Source organism: Salmo salar, chromosome ssa09 (genome assembly GCF_905237065.1).
Source record: "Salmo salar chromosome ssa09, Ssal_v3.1, whole genome shotgun sequence".
NCBI lineage: Eukaryota > Metazoa > Chordata > Actinopteri > Salmoniformes > Salmonidae > Salmo > Salmo salar.
The window spans coordinates 114818681-114834232 of record NC_059450.1 but is presented as its reverse complement, the minus strand read 5'-3'; the positions used below and the strand labels follow the sequence as shown (position 1 = coordinate 114834232).

At 42.5% G+C, this 15552-nt stretch overlaps 1 protein-coding gene across 2 annotated transcripts in view; it reads right to left on the bottom strand.

Annotated features, from left to right (window-relative positions):
* LOC106612494 (signal-induced proliferation-associated 1 like 3) overlaps positions 1 to 15552 on the bottom strand; it is a 105957-nt gene that overhangs the window by 55155 nt on the left and 35250 nt on the right. The window lies entirely within an intron of this gene.

Genomic DNA, 15552 nt, shown 5'->3' with positions numbered 1-15552 from the left:
TATTTGTTAACCGGTAATTACGTTCCAAGTAGGCTGACTGAGCTCTGATATGGATGGAAGATGTGTGAGGAGTTAAGTGTGTACAGTCTGGCTGAGGGGTGTGTGTGTGTGTGTGTGTGTGTGTGTGTGTGTGTGTGTGTGTGCTGTCAGTTCCAGGCTCATCAGTCCAGCAGTGAGTCTATTGTGTGATGAGGAGATGTGGATGCCAGGGGCTCTGTCTGTGTCTTACAAACACACACGAGGCCTACATCCAATCACTCAGTGGCACACACCATAGTCTCCTAAATACACAAACTCACCAGCTATCTCTACAACGTTCATATGTTAGCATCCAAAAATCGAGCAAACAATTAAGATCTTCTGATCCTCCACGGATAAAACAGCTCAGACATAAAGCCTCTGTTCATTTACCTCTTTTCGTGTAGCTACGACACTATACATGTCAGACGTTATACTGAAGTAAAATAAAACTTTTATTGAACAGATAAATCAGGCAGCATCCTCTGGCATTTCTCTCCCTCTTTCTGCCTTTCCCCATCTCGCTTTCCTTCTCCCTCTCTCTTCCTCTTAAGGCATCAACATGCTTCAGTCCGGCTGGCACCTAGTCGAACTCAGCTAGGCGAAGCGAACAAGTGTGTCTGCATGGTCCCTTAAAGACCTTTGCTTGGAAAATGAGCAAAAAGCAGCAATAGCAGTGTCCATTTAGTCGCATAATTTTACATCTAACTAAGCTGTTTGGTGCAGTATTTCTCAATTCAAGAAATGGGCATGAAATCAACTCGTCCCTCTCGTTGAATGACTAAGATTTCATTGAAGAATCCCTATGCTTAGACTCCGACTACCGACTTTGGCTTGTCGAGAGAGAAAATAAATTGTGTGCCCGAACAGTCGAAAAAACCCTACTGAAGTCGAAAATTAACAACATTGTCACAAAATGTCCCTATAATATATGCTCAAACTCTTCCGAACTGTTTTGGCTGGGAAGCATGCAGACACCTTTATTCCTCTCTCTCGCTCTCTGTTTTTCTCTATCTTCCCCCCTTTTCTTCCCATGTCCCTCTGTTGTCTGTATTTCTCTCACTCACCCTCAACCTCGTCCTTGATGACTATCCCTCTGTATCCTTGACCTCCCCCACCGTGCCAATGCCCTACCCCTCCGAACTTCCTGATTTCCTCTTCCTGTGCACCGGAATGTTCTCCTGAACAAAACGACAGCAGCAGGGTGAGCCAGGGGACTACTGCACTCAGAGTGCTAGTGCCAGTGCATGGGAGGTCGGTGTGTGTCGGTGGAGGTTGTAGGACTGGGGGCAAGCCGAGGGTAGGCTACAAAGTAGTGGGATGAGGAACAGGGTTGATGTAGGCTCAGTAAAAAAAATGGTGTTGGGTTGCTCAGAACCGGAGTGAGTGATGTGAAAAGGTATGCAAGAGGGTGGGGTGATCAAATATGGGGGAGGGCAGGGTGAGGTTTACGGTTGGGCGATGTCAACTTTTGTCCTATCGTGATTATGTACTCATAAAACACTGATATACAAATGGTATTGCCACTATTGGCCACCCCCTCTAAAAAATACAATTGGCGGGAAAACAAAACCCTACTATAACCACCATTAGGCTATAGAGTGAAATCACATTCACAACTGGACAAATCATGACAAAAGATGTTTAAAATGGGCAGAGCAAATATTTTCTAATATCCTTCCTGGCGGAGGCAGCTTCAGTATGTGACAGGTGGGTGTGTGTCTGTGGCTGTGTAGCGCGCACATGGAGAAAAGATGGATGGGCGGGGTGTGCGAGATAGGAGCAGATGGGAGACAGAGAGAAGAAGAAATGATCATCCCATGTGACAGTGCCTGTCTTGACTACAGGGTAGCCTAAATCAATGTGAATTCAATCACTTTTTGACAACACCCCTTTTTGATTTGAACAAAACCTTCCATACATATTTACCCATTGTCAAAGTGTGCCGAAAGTGACTTTTTGGACGAAACACATTCAAGAGATAAGTGTTCCCACCATACCATGAGACATGTCTTCATCAATGGAAAAGATAAGGGGTTGAGATTGATTTAATTTAAAAGCTTACAAACCGGGTTGTCAAACCATTTTGTAATCAAATTTCAATAACTTTCAGAATCGTACCACAAAGATGGTTGGAGGTCCACACATTAGAGAATGAGAATATCTGTTGTTTTAAATTATACTGTCAATCCTTCATAGGAAACCTATTGAAATCATAGAAATATAGATAATAGAATAGACATGACCATTTAAGTTATGGTGGTTGGACCAGCTGCCATCTTTGTGGTAGTAATTTGGGGGAAAAAATTATATTTGTATTTATTTATTTAATTACAAAAATAATTAAAAATAAAATAAAAAGTCACGGTGTACCAGATGAATTGCAGTGGTCTGAGGTGATAGAAATAGAATTCATAGAATGGACCTATGATTGAAATGACACCCACCCTGTATTCAAGAGCATGTTGTGTCTCCACCGATGGTAGGCACAACACAAAAACCTCAGATGATATAAAGTAGGGTCTAACGCTTCGAACCCACCGACCGCGTCGTTGCATTTTGGTACACCAGGATTACATTCATTTCCAATGAAACGCTGCGTTTGCCTTGCAGCATTGCGTTGCAGAGGCAGTTGCAGTGCGTTCGGTGTGGTGTATACGTTGGATTTACGCGTCAAACTGTATGCAGAGATGGCTTGACAGAAATGGTAGCAGAAGGTGAATGTTGAACTTCTGTTCCATACATATCCAGATGATGCTGCGTACTATTTTACGCAAAGATGCTGTCGGTGTGTTCGAAGCGTTAACTACAATATACAGTCAGTGCATTCGGAAAGTATTCAGACCCCTTGACTTTTTCCACATTTTGTTACGTTACAGCCTTATTCTAAAATTGATTAAATCGTTTTTTCCCCTCAATATATACACAATACCCCATAATGACAAAGCAAAAACAGGTTTTTAGAACATTTTGCAAAAGTAAAAAAAATAAAACAGAAATATCACATTTACATAAGTATTCAGAGCCTTTACTCAGTACTTTGTTGAAGCAACTTTGGCAGCGATTACAGCCTGGATTCTGCTTGGGTATGACGCTACAAACTTGGCACACCTGTATTTGGGGAGTTTCTCCCATTCTTCTCTGCAAATCCTCTCAAGTTCTGTCAGGTTGAATGGGGAGCGTCGCTGCACAGCTATTATCAGGTCTCTCCAGAGATGTTCGATCAGGTTCAAGTCCGGGCTCTGGCCGGGCCACTCAAGGACATTCAAAGACTTGTCCCCAAGGCACTACTGCATTGTCTTGGCTGTGTGCTTAGGGTCGTTGTCCTGATGGAAGGTGAACCTTTGCCCCAGTCTGAGGTTCTGAGAGCTCTGGAGCAGGTTTTCGTGAAGGATCTCTACTTGCTTCGCTCATCTTTCCCTCGATCCTGACTAGTCTCCCAGTCCCTGCCACTGTAAAACATCCCACAGCATGATGCTGCCACCACCATGCTTTACCGTAGGGATGGTGCCAGGTTTCCTCCAGACGTGACGCTTGACATTCAGGCCAAAGAGTTCAATCTTGGTTTCATCAGACCAGAGAATCTTGTTTCTCATGGTCAGAGTCCTTTACGTGCCTATTGGCAAACTCCAAGCTGGCTGTCATGTGACTTTTACTGAGGAGTGGCTTCCAGCTGGACACTCTACCATAAAGGCCTGATTGGTGTAGTGCTGCAGAGATGGTTGTCCTTCTGGAAGGTTCTCCCATCTCCACAGGGAACTCTTGGAGCTCTGTCAGACTGACCATTGGGTTCTTGGTCACCTTCCTGACCAAGCACCTTCTCCCCTGATTGCTCAGTTTGGCCGGGCGGCCAGCTCTAGGAAGAGTCTTGGTGGGTCCAAACTTCTTTCATTTAAGAATGATGGAGGCCACTGTGTTCTTGGGGACCTTCAATGCTGCAGACATTTTTTGGTACAGTTCCCCAGATCTGTGCCGACACAATTCTGTCTCGGAGCTCTATAGACAATTCCTTCGACCTCATTGCTTAGTTTTTGCTCTGACATGCACTGCCAACTGTGGGACCTTATATAGACAGATGTGTGCCTTTCCAAATCATGTCCAATCAATTGAATTTACCACAGGTGGACTCCAAGTTGTAGAAATATCTCAAGGATGATCAATGGACACAGGATGCTCCTGAGCTCAATTTCAAGTCTCATAGCAAAGGGTAAGGTATCCGTTGTTATTTTTAATACATTTGCAAACATTTCTAAACATCAGTTTTTTCTTTGTCATTATGGGGTATTGTGTAGATTAATGAGAAAAAAATTACAATTTAATACATTTTAGAATAAGGATGTAACATAGCAAAATGTGGAAAAAGTCAAGGGGTCTGAATCATGATAATTGATAATTGACATTAAAAAAGGTAGAATAAAACATTTAAAAAATGGTAACATTTGCCCCCAGTGATGAAGGCATGGATGTCTCATGGTATGGTGGAGTATGCAAAACGGGTCAACTTTGAGCACCTTTATCCCTTTCTGGCCACTTCTTCCATGGGTCTGTATGGAACATTTTGTTCAAATCAAAAGGGATGCTGTCAAAAAGTGATTTACTTCAAATGAATGTACCCTCCGTTAAGTCCTAGTAGCCTAGAGAGGCTATCTAATCTAACGTAGCCAGCTAGGTAGTCAATTGAGTCTACATGCTGTCCATTCCACCAACTCCAAACAATTGCCAACCTGTTAGTTGCTCGTCTCTCACTTTGCCAAAGTTTAATTCAGTAATTTTGAGTTAATCTTGCAGTGCATTAGTGAGCTCTCACTTCACTTGCTACACATATAGCTTCTTTGACTGTAGGGTCGCTCAGATTGGCTGACAAAAACAACAAGCTTTATGTGAAGGCTACATGTCTTCCGAAAGAGAATGGACAATTTGCACGCCTTTGTTGGAATTCTCCGCTCGGTCTAGTAGGGCCGGGACGATAACATTATTGTGATATTTTTTCAAAAATGAACACACAAAGCAGACGTAACTCGTTAAAAACCCGCTGTATGTAAAATATTGTGTGCTATAGCTTAGGAAATACATAAATGTTATTATGTTGTCATCCAGAGTGAACGTTTGTTTCCAACATTAGGTCTGTTTTCCTAAATAAATTAAATCCGCGTTGTGTTTTGTTTCCTTGCCACGATACTTACGTGTATCGCGATACTGGTATCGTCCCGGCTCTACTGTCTAGCCTACATTCCTCCCTTGCTTTCTTTAACATATTTATTGAAACAAATAGGCTATAAAGCAAATAGGAATAGGCAAATTACTCTGAATGTCGCTTGTGTGCTGTACCACTCCGTTCAAGTTCAAATAGGCTAAACCATCGGCTGTCACGTCACGATGTCGTCGCCATCAACGATGGCTATACGATACTATTGTAATATCGCCCAACCCTAGTGAGGTTGATTGGGCTGAGATGGGGGGGGTCAGACACTGCTAAAACATCCTGAGGGAGAGGCCCATTACCGTCTGACAATACAGTACCAATCAATACTGATCAATTCAGGTCCACTTACTCCACGACGCACAGCATAACAATCTCTTAGTAAATGTGTGTGTGGGGGGGGGGGTGGGGAGAGACATTGTGTGTGCGCGTGTGCCATGAGTGTGTGTGTGTATCGACTAAACTACTGGAGAGTATAGTATCCAGAGCCAAGGGCCAGTCCTGAATATAGCCTGCAGAGTCAGCATGGATTTACAGTTTAGACCTCCCCAACTTCCAAAATCAAATCAAATAAAGAGTGAAAACTTTCCAGCGGTGGCTAACATTTCAGCCCATGGAGTAGGGTCACTGGTAAGCCTATTAGGGTTGAAATGTATAAATGCAACACCTAGGCCATGGGGCTAATTGCCTAGCATACATTCCATTATAATAAACACAAAGAAATTAAGACACTCCATATAGCCTCCTATGTGTGCATTTTTAAATAGGACACAGCAACTGTATATTTAGTACTGGAGTCATTCTCTGTGGTTGCAGTGCCTGCCAGACAGAATGACCATCAAACAAAAAGAGAAAAGAAAGTCAAGCCCAGTGCAGAGGGAGAGAGATTGTGTGGGTGGAGAGCTGGATCTATCAGGAAATCTGAGTGCATGTTCTTGACTTATGAGTATGATGACTGGGCTTCTTGGTACCTGTGATCTGTGAAGTAGCTATGCTTCCAAGAGTGTGTACGTATGAGTGTGAATGAGCGTGTTTACACCTGCCTGTGTGCGTACTGTGTAATATGAACGTGTGTGCCTTGCTGTATACGGCTGTACAGTAGGCTCAGTGAACATGGTCAGTTATGTCCCTGCATGTTAGAGCTAGGGAGAGCTCAGTAATCATCATCTCCTACAGCAGAGCAAGGTAATTAAACATCTCTCTCAGTACACTGAACACAGTGCGACTGGGTCGGCCTGAATTAGAGAACAGGCGCGTTTCAAAGAGGACATGCAAATCGTACTTTACATATCATTAGTGGTTGATCCAGCGCTGCTCTGCTCCATGGTGAGCCACAGAGGAGAGAAGCAATGAGCGGGCTTCCTTCCGCCCGCCTGTCATACACATTGTGCTGCGATTGAAATGGATTACTCCAAACTCCGACTGCATTAATATTTTAGAAAGTTTGCAGTGTGTGTGAGTGCTACTAAAGTGCTACTTAAGTCGTTCCATATTCCAACCAGTTTGAAGAGGTGCTGTTCTAGTCATCTAATGGGTTTGTCAACGCAACTGTACGGGCGTTTTCACACAGTTCTGAGCTATAGTTCGAATCGGAGTTCCATTATTTGTTATTGTATCCCCTCCACCCCATTCGGTCCGGTTGGTTCCACATGGCCAAATGTCAAACAAACTAAAACACCTAAACAAAACCACATGTTAATGCAAGTCATTTGTTTATTGGAGGAAAATGCTCATATTAAATATCTCTGATTATCAAGAAGCAGAGCACGTGTATCCCAAACGTCATATTACTTTCGCTAAAAACGGCGCAACAGTAGCTATATTCAGTAGCTTATAACCCGGTATAGCCCCCATCTTCCCTAATCAATAATAATAATAATAATAATTTCAGATTCTGCATGAAAATATCAAATTACAGTACTGCGTGCATTTCAGAAAATGCTCGAATCAGTTTTTTTCCCCGTGTTTGGCCTGGACCGAGACCACCCTTTTTGAACGAACCATGGTGCGTTGTTTAGTGCGCTCTCGAGTGAGGATAGTGTTCACACCAGTCCAAACGAACCGAATTAAGGGGGTGAAACGTGCCCGAGTTGGGGGGGGGAACGCTCCAAACCAATTTAGTGTGAAAGCCCTGTAAGACACATGGAAGTGTTGGTGTAATCATACCCTGGCTGACAAGGCCTGTACAATGTATGCTGTTCTTTACCCTGTTAGATTGGGTGGACTTTTTCAGCTGTGTGATGTCACTGCCATTGTATTATATGAATTCATTTCTGCTAGGGATGGGAACGGTTATTTAAAAATCCAAACGTACATTAGTGTTTGATTTCTCCAGTATTTATGCTGCAGTAGTTTATGTGTCGGGGGCCTAGGGTCAGTCTGTTACATCTGGAGTATTTCTCTTGTCTTATCCGGTGTCCTGTGTGAATTTAAATATGCTCTCTCTAATTCTCTCTTTCTCTCTTTCCGTCTTTCTCTCGGAGGACCTGAGCCCTAGGACCATGCCTCAGGACTACCTGGTATGATGACTCCTTGCTGTCCCCAGTCCACCTGGCCGTGCTGCTGCTCCAGTTTCAACTGTTCTGCCTGCGGCTATGGAACCCTGACCTGTTCACCGGACGTGCTTGTTGCACCCTCGACAACTACTATGATTATTATTATTTGACCATGCTGGTCATTTATGAACATTTTAACATTTTAACATTTTGACCATGTTCTGTTATAATATCCACCCTGCACAGCCAGAAGAGGACTGGCCACCCCTCAGCCTGGTTCCTCTCTAGGTTTCTTCCTAGGTTTTTGGCCTTTCTAGGGAGTTTTTCCTAGGGAGTTTTTCCTAGCCACCGTGCTTCTTTCACATGCTTTGCTTGCTGTTTGGGGTTTTAGGCTGGGTTTCTGTACAGCACTTTGAGAATATCAGCTGATGTACGAAGGGCTATATAAAAATAAATTTGATTTGAAAATTTGATTTCTTGGGAGAGGATTCATTTTCAGAGAAAAAAACAGACCTAATTTAACAATGAAAAAAGGCTTTGCTACCTAAGTCAACAAGGATAGACCACCACATTCAACATTTTAATAAAACAGTTTGTATGAGTGCACCCCGTTAAAAAAAGCTCCGGTAGCCTACACATTAGGGAAAGGGGGATACCTAGTCAATTGTACAACTGAATGCATTCAACTGAAATGTGTCTTCCGCATTTAACCCAACCCCTCTGAATCAGAGAGGTCATAATCGAAAAAAAAACCTGTTCGATAATATCATTTTTGTTACATTCGGTACTGTCAAATGTGTCTCACGTGATTGAGAGGATTTTACGTCTAATCAGTGCAGTCCCTTTATAGCGCAAAGAGCAATTGCCTTCTCTACCTATTCAATGTTAGAGCTGTCTGAGCTGCCTCGTTAGCTCCCCACTCATGCTGCACAGAAGTTAACACACTTGAATAACGGAATTAAGAAATGTTGAATCTGTTCATTACTGTTCGCAAAACAAATGTCCATACATGATAGAACACTTTTACAATGCAAGACTATACCTGTAGCTTCCATCTTTAATTGTAGGCTAACTTTCCGTGCTAGCACACAGCTGAAACCACTACCCTAACTGCTTTGTTTGTCATATGCAAACCATAAAGCAAAATATGCTGATTTTAAAGCTGATTGTCACCAAAAACGTTAGTAGTTCACTTTGCCTCGCTCGCCACCAAAAAATCTACTTCTTCATCTCCCTCGCCAGCCGTCTGGTTTCCACTAGATTCCGCAGCCACAAAATCTGATTCCACTGGCATATTCTGCCTCACAAAATGTCATTACTAGGGCTGTGGCGGTCATGAAATTTTGTCCGCCGGTTATTGTCATGCAAAATACTCCCTCTTTTCAAAACATATAGGTCTACGGGCTTGGCTACATGAAGTACGCGACTATGTTTTGAAAAAGGTCACACACAAAAAAGGCAAGCTGTTTCTTGCCTTACTGCACAAGCGATAATACATCATTCACAAGTGATAGGCTAATATTGTCATCCATCAGACTATTCTTGCTGTCTTTACATATACTAATTAATATATGTGTGAAATGAGTTTTGATTTAGAATGAACCATTATCATGCACCTGTCTCATAATCTATGCACTTAAATAGCGAAGGGAGGACGCTTTTCCCATGGTTCATTTTCATGCCAGTCAGGTAGGCTACACTCCTGTTGTAGATACAGTTGGAGTCAGAAGTTTACATACATCTTAGCCAAATACATTTAAACTCAGTTTGTCACAATTCCTGACATTTAATCCTAGTAAAAATTCCCTGTTTTAGGTCAGTTAGGATCACCACTTTATTTTAAGAATGTGAAATGTCAGAATAATAGTAGAGAGAATGATTTATTTCAGCTTTTATTTCTTTCATCACATTTCCAGTGGTCAGAAGTTTACATACACTCAATTAGTATTTGGTAGCATTTCCTTTAAATTGTTTAACTTGGGTCAAACGTTTCGGGTAGCCTTCCACAAGCTTCCCACAATAAGAAGGGTGCATTTTGTCCCATTCCTCCTGACAGAGCTGGTGTAACTGAGTCAGGTTTGTAGGCCTCCTTGCTCGCACACACATTTTCACATTTTCAAATTTTCTATGGGATTGGGGTCAGGGCTTTGTGATGGCCACTCCCATACCTTGACTTTGTTGTCCTTAAGCCATTTTGCCACAACTTTGGAAGTATGCTTGGGGTCATTATCTATTTGGAAGACCCATTTGCAACCAAGCTTTAACTTCCTGACTGATGTCTTGAGATGTTGCTTCAATATATCCACATAATTTTCCGTCCTCATGATGCCATCTATTTTGTGAAGTGCACCAATCCCTCCTGCAGCAAAGCACTCCCACAACATGATGCTGCCACCCTGTGCTTCACGGTTGGGATGGTGTTTTTCGGCTTGCCATCCTTGTCCCATGTGCAGTTGCAAACCTTAGTCTGGCTTTTTTATGGAGGTTTTGGAGCAGTGGCATCTTCCTTGCTGAGCGGCCTTTAAGGTTATGTCGATATAGGACTAGTTTTACTGTGGATATAGATACTTTTGTACCCATTTCCTCCAGCATCTTCACAAGGTCCTTTGCTGTTGTTCTGGGATTGATTTGCACTTTTTGCACCAAATTACTTAATCTCTAGGAGATATAATTTGAGCGGTATGACGGCTGCGTGGTCCCATGGTGTTTATACTTGCGTACTATTGTTTGTACAGATGAACGTGGTACCTTCAAGCATTTGGAAATTGCTACCAAGGATGAACCAGACTTGTGGAGGTCTACAAAGCTGATGTGATCCTCCTCTTTTTAATAGAAGCCATCAAAACTGTTTTCTCACGCAATTGCATAGCCTATAGAAATGTTGCCCAACATGAGCTCATGGGCTCTCATGAAGTGTTTGATTAGATTTTCGATCACATTTGTATTGATGTCAGAGTGATTAGAGGGACAATAGAGTGCGGAGTACCAGGCAGTTAGCAAGTTTGGTAGGCTACTAATGACCATCAGCAGCATCAGAGCTTGGAGAAGCCTTGTTACCGTGACTAAACAGTAACATGGGATTTGACTGCCATCAATACGGTCACTAACAGCCCTACTCATTACTTTCTTAGAGACAGCGCACACTATTATAAAAGAGATTGCTTCTATGGAAAGGTTGTTGATCAATAGAATAAAATAATATGTTCTCCTAGCCAATAAAATAAGTCCTAAATGGAAGGGATTGTTTGTAATCTGTAGCCCCATGAAATCAGCTAAAACAACCTCAATAACTCAATGCACGCACACACTCCTATTGAATAATATGCATTCACCTGTATTGTGAATAGACCTAGTCTACATCTGGATTTACCCAGTTTATTAATAGATTTACAATAAATGATTACCATGATGTTGTTCTGTAGTGAGATTGTTTTTACCAAAGTAAAATTGATTGTATAATTGATTCATTAATGCATAAGTGGCTGTGTCAATATTAATTTACATACAATTGTTGAAATGTAATGATATTGAACTCAAAAGATGTCTTACGATTGAACAGTGCAGCAGCTGAGTTTATCTAGCAGGATCAAGTGCCATTCTGTAACTTTGGCTAATACTCCTAATACTCTCGTTTTGGTATCATGACGTATCGCGTATGATACCGATACCAAGTTTATTATCAAAGTCAAAATTCTGGTACCGTGACAACACTACTACACACGTTTAACACGTGTGTAGCTTGTTATTGTCGGTCAATCAAAGCGACGCTACAGAGGTTCTGTGTGTAGCAAGTGAAGTGGGAGATTTATCAACGCAAAATGGAATTCATAAAAATTACGGAATTAAGTTGTCAAAATAAGAAGGAGTAGGCTACAATGATCAACCAACAGGTCGACAGTTTCATTCATATGAGTGGAGTTGAAGACAAGGACGAGGATCGCAGCAAAATAGCATCGATTAGCTCTGCTACTCTAACTAGCTAGCTAGGCTACTGTAGCTAGCTAACTTCTTTACAACGACTTGATGCAGTCAAGACAGGCACTGCCAGATGGTATGATAGATATCCTACTGCAGCTACAAGTTTGTCTAGCTAGCACGAGTCAGTTTGCCTACTTTCTCTCTCACCGTGCCACACACAGACTGTCACACACACACACACACACACACGCAAGGCCCCTGCCCCTCTCTCGTCCCCTCCCCCACTCTCAAGCTGAAAAAAAGAGCTAGTCTCGATTTGAAGATATTAAATAAATAAAACAAACATTCCACTGTCCGGATATCCGAGGAAAAAAATGCATTGTTCTAAGTGCAATCATTTCAAATGCCCATCCCTCATTTCTGCACAACAAACACTCTTTTCCCTGATTCCCAACCATAGACATATAATCTAGATTATATTTCTATGTTCCCAACACCGTTAACCTGTTGGGGATTGGGGGCATTATTTGCACGGCCGGATAAAAAACGTACCCGATTTAATCTGGTTACTACTCCTGCCCAGTAACTAGAATATGCATATAATTGTTTGATTTGGATAGAAAACACCCTAAAGTTTCTAAAACTGTTTGAATGGTGTCTGTGAGTATAACAGAACTCATTAGGCAGGCCAAAACCTGAGAAGATTCCAAACAGGAAGCGCCCTCTCTGACCATTTCTTGGCCTTCTTCGTTATCTCTATCCAAAACAAAGGATCTCTGCTGTAACGTGACATTTTCTACGGCTCCCATAGGCTCTCAGAAGGCGCCAGAACGTTGAATGATGACTTTGCAGGCCATGGCTGAAAAACAGTAGTGCATTTGGTAAGTGGTCGATCTGAGAGCAATGAGACGGGGGCGCGCGTGCACGAGACGACTCCATGTTTACATTTTCAGTCTTTGAACGAAAACAGGGTTTCCCGGTCGGAATATTATCGCTATTTTACGAGAAAAAAAGCATAAAACTTGATTTTAAACAGCGTTTGACATGCTTCGAAATACGGTAATGGAATATTTTGAAAAATGTTGTCAAGAAACGCGCCGGGCTCGTTACCCTTCGGATAGTGTCTTGAACGCACGAACAAAACGCCGCTATTTGGATATAACTATGGATTATTTGGAACCAAACCAACATTTGTTATTGAAGTAGAAGTCCTGGGAGTGCATTCTGACGAAGAACAGCAAAGGTAATCCAATTTTTCTTATAGTAAATCTGAGTTTTGTGAGTACCAAACTTGGTGGGTGTCAAAATAGCAAGCCTGTGATGGCCGGGCTATCTACTCAGAATATTGCAAAATGTGCTTTCACCGAAAAGCTATTTTAAAATCGGACACCGCGATTGCATAAAGGAGTTCTGTATCTATAATTCTTAAAATAATTATGTTTTTTGTGAACGTTTATCGTGAGTAATTTAGTAAATTCACCGGAAGTGTTCGGTGGGTATGCTAGTCACATGCTAGTCACATGCTAATGTAAAAAGCTGTTTTTTGGTATAAATATGAACTTGATTGAACAAAACATGCATGTATTGTATAACAATGTCCTTGGAGTGTCATCTGATGAAGATCATCAAAGGTTAGTGCTGCATTTAGCTGTGGTTTTGGTTTTTGTGACATATGCTAGCTTGAAAAATGGGTGTCTGATTATTTCTGTCTGGGTACTCTGCTGACATAATCTAATGTTTTGCTTTCGTTGTAAAGCCTTTTTGAAATCGGACATTGTGGTTAGATTAACGAGAGTCTTGTCTTTAAAATGGTGTAAAATAGTCATATGTTTGAGAAATTGAAGTAATAGCATTTCTAAGGTATTTGAATATCGCGCCACGGGATTCCACTGGCTGTTGACTAGGGTGGGACGCAAACGTCCCACCTAGCCCAGAGAGGTTAAAGAATGCATCGACAAGTCAACAATGACACCGTTGGTCAGTTATAAATTGGTTGGTTCAAAGTACCTGCATATCCCTCTACAGAACCAGCAATAAGGAACACTGCCCTGCATCAAACCTTATCAGCTAGAGAGAGACAGTGCTAGGCGTGTTAAAAGGCATTGTGTGCATCTAAAACGGTTTCTTTCTCTAATAGCACCACCATCGAGCAACCTTCACTATTAAGCCCGAAAGTGTGCTGCAGGCAGGGACCCCCTGCAGAGAGGGGTGGGCAACCCCATTCATACTAAAACACAGGGAGGTGGGATTTCCACGCTTTCATCCTTTTCTTCCTCCTATTCCCACTCTACTCTACACCCCACACCCCCCGACTCTATTTGAATGGAAATAGGAGGGTTGATCAGAACTGCATGAGAGAACTCCTACCTCAGCTGGATGTCTCTCCAGTGTGTGACGCGTGGCGCTGTGCTGTCTCTCTGCCTACAGTATGATGGGGGCTACTGCTATGAGAAGTACCGGACTAATCACATGAAAAGTGGGTGAAAGGTAATAGCTGAATTTCAAGGAGAAGATGGAAGCCCTTGGAAATGGAGTTGGGGGGGTACATTTATCTGATCCTAGATCTGTGGTAAGGGGCACCGCCACCATCTACCTTGAGCATCTCAGGATGGGTTAGGTTGGGGAATGCTGTGTTGTATGTATGTATGTATGTATGTATGTATGTATGTATGTATGTATGTATGTATGTATGTATGTATTAGAGGTTGACCGATTAATCGGGAAAAAAATTGTGGTCCTCCAATAATCAGCATCGGTGTTGAAAAATCATAAAATCGGTCGACCTCTAGTATGTATGTATGTATGTATGTATGTATGTATGTATGTATGTATGCATGTATGTATGCATGTATGTATGCATGTATGTATGCATGTATGTAACACTCCGCTCACGCTGGATTGCTGTGCTGTCGGTTTCCATGACAACCCTGGACACACAGAAAGAGTTATGATGTAGGCGTGAGGCGGTGAGCATTCAGAACACATAACCTGAGCGATAAATACAGATGTCCTATCATCCACTCCGCAATATGTCAATCACAAAATGTGTCCTTATCACTACAGGTAGGGAAAGAGGACTCTAACAAGCATGCACGCAGACACACACTGTACAGGAAAAGTGGTTAGCCTCCCACTTGCACTCTCGCATCACTATCACCTTTGTTCAAATCTCTAAGGGGAGAGAGGGGGAATAAGAGAGAGATAGGGTTAAGGAGCCAACAGAAAAATGAATAGTGGAAACAAGAGAGTGGAAGAGGGAGAAGGTCAGTATAACAGAAGATGGAAAAAAAATGAAAATAGCCAGAGGGAACGAGAAAGAAGAAGGTAGTAAGTTAGGAACCTAGTAGGACTGCAGTCAGAGAAGAGCCTGTAAAGGAAAAGGAAATTAATGGACAGTGAGAAAGCACGTGAGCACAGGGGGGAATTCAGTGTGTGTGTGAGGGAGAGAAAGAATGCATTTGAAGACGAGGAGAGAGCAGAGCCTGACAGACCAAGGACTCAGTGATGAATCAGATAGGAGAGATTGACTGAGGCTTTTAGAGTGATGCACCATCACAGAACTGCTGCTGCTCCTTACAGAGGCCCTTGACTACGCCTCCTCTCCGATCGCTGAGTCATCCTCTGGCCCTCCAGCTCTCCCTCTTTCTTTCCATCCATCTCTCACCCCCTTCTCCACTTCTCTCCTCTATCCCTTGAATCTCTCCCTCTTGCTCGCCTATATTTCTTCTGTGTCCCTTGACTCCCTTCGCTCTCGCCCTCTTCTCCCAGCTAGCCTCCTCAATCTCTCTGTGTGAGAAGGCTTGACACGTACCAACAAATGGGTGTGATCATTCTACAGCGGTCCCTGCAGTGTACACTTAAACCGGTGTGATTAGAACGTCCAGTTTCGATTGACGCAACAGTCAGCATTTGAGCTGGCCA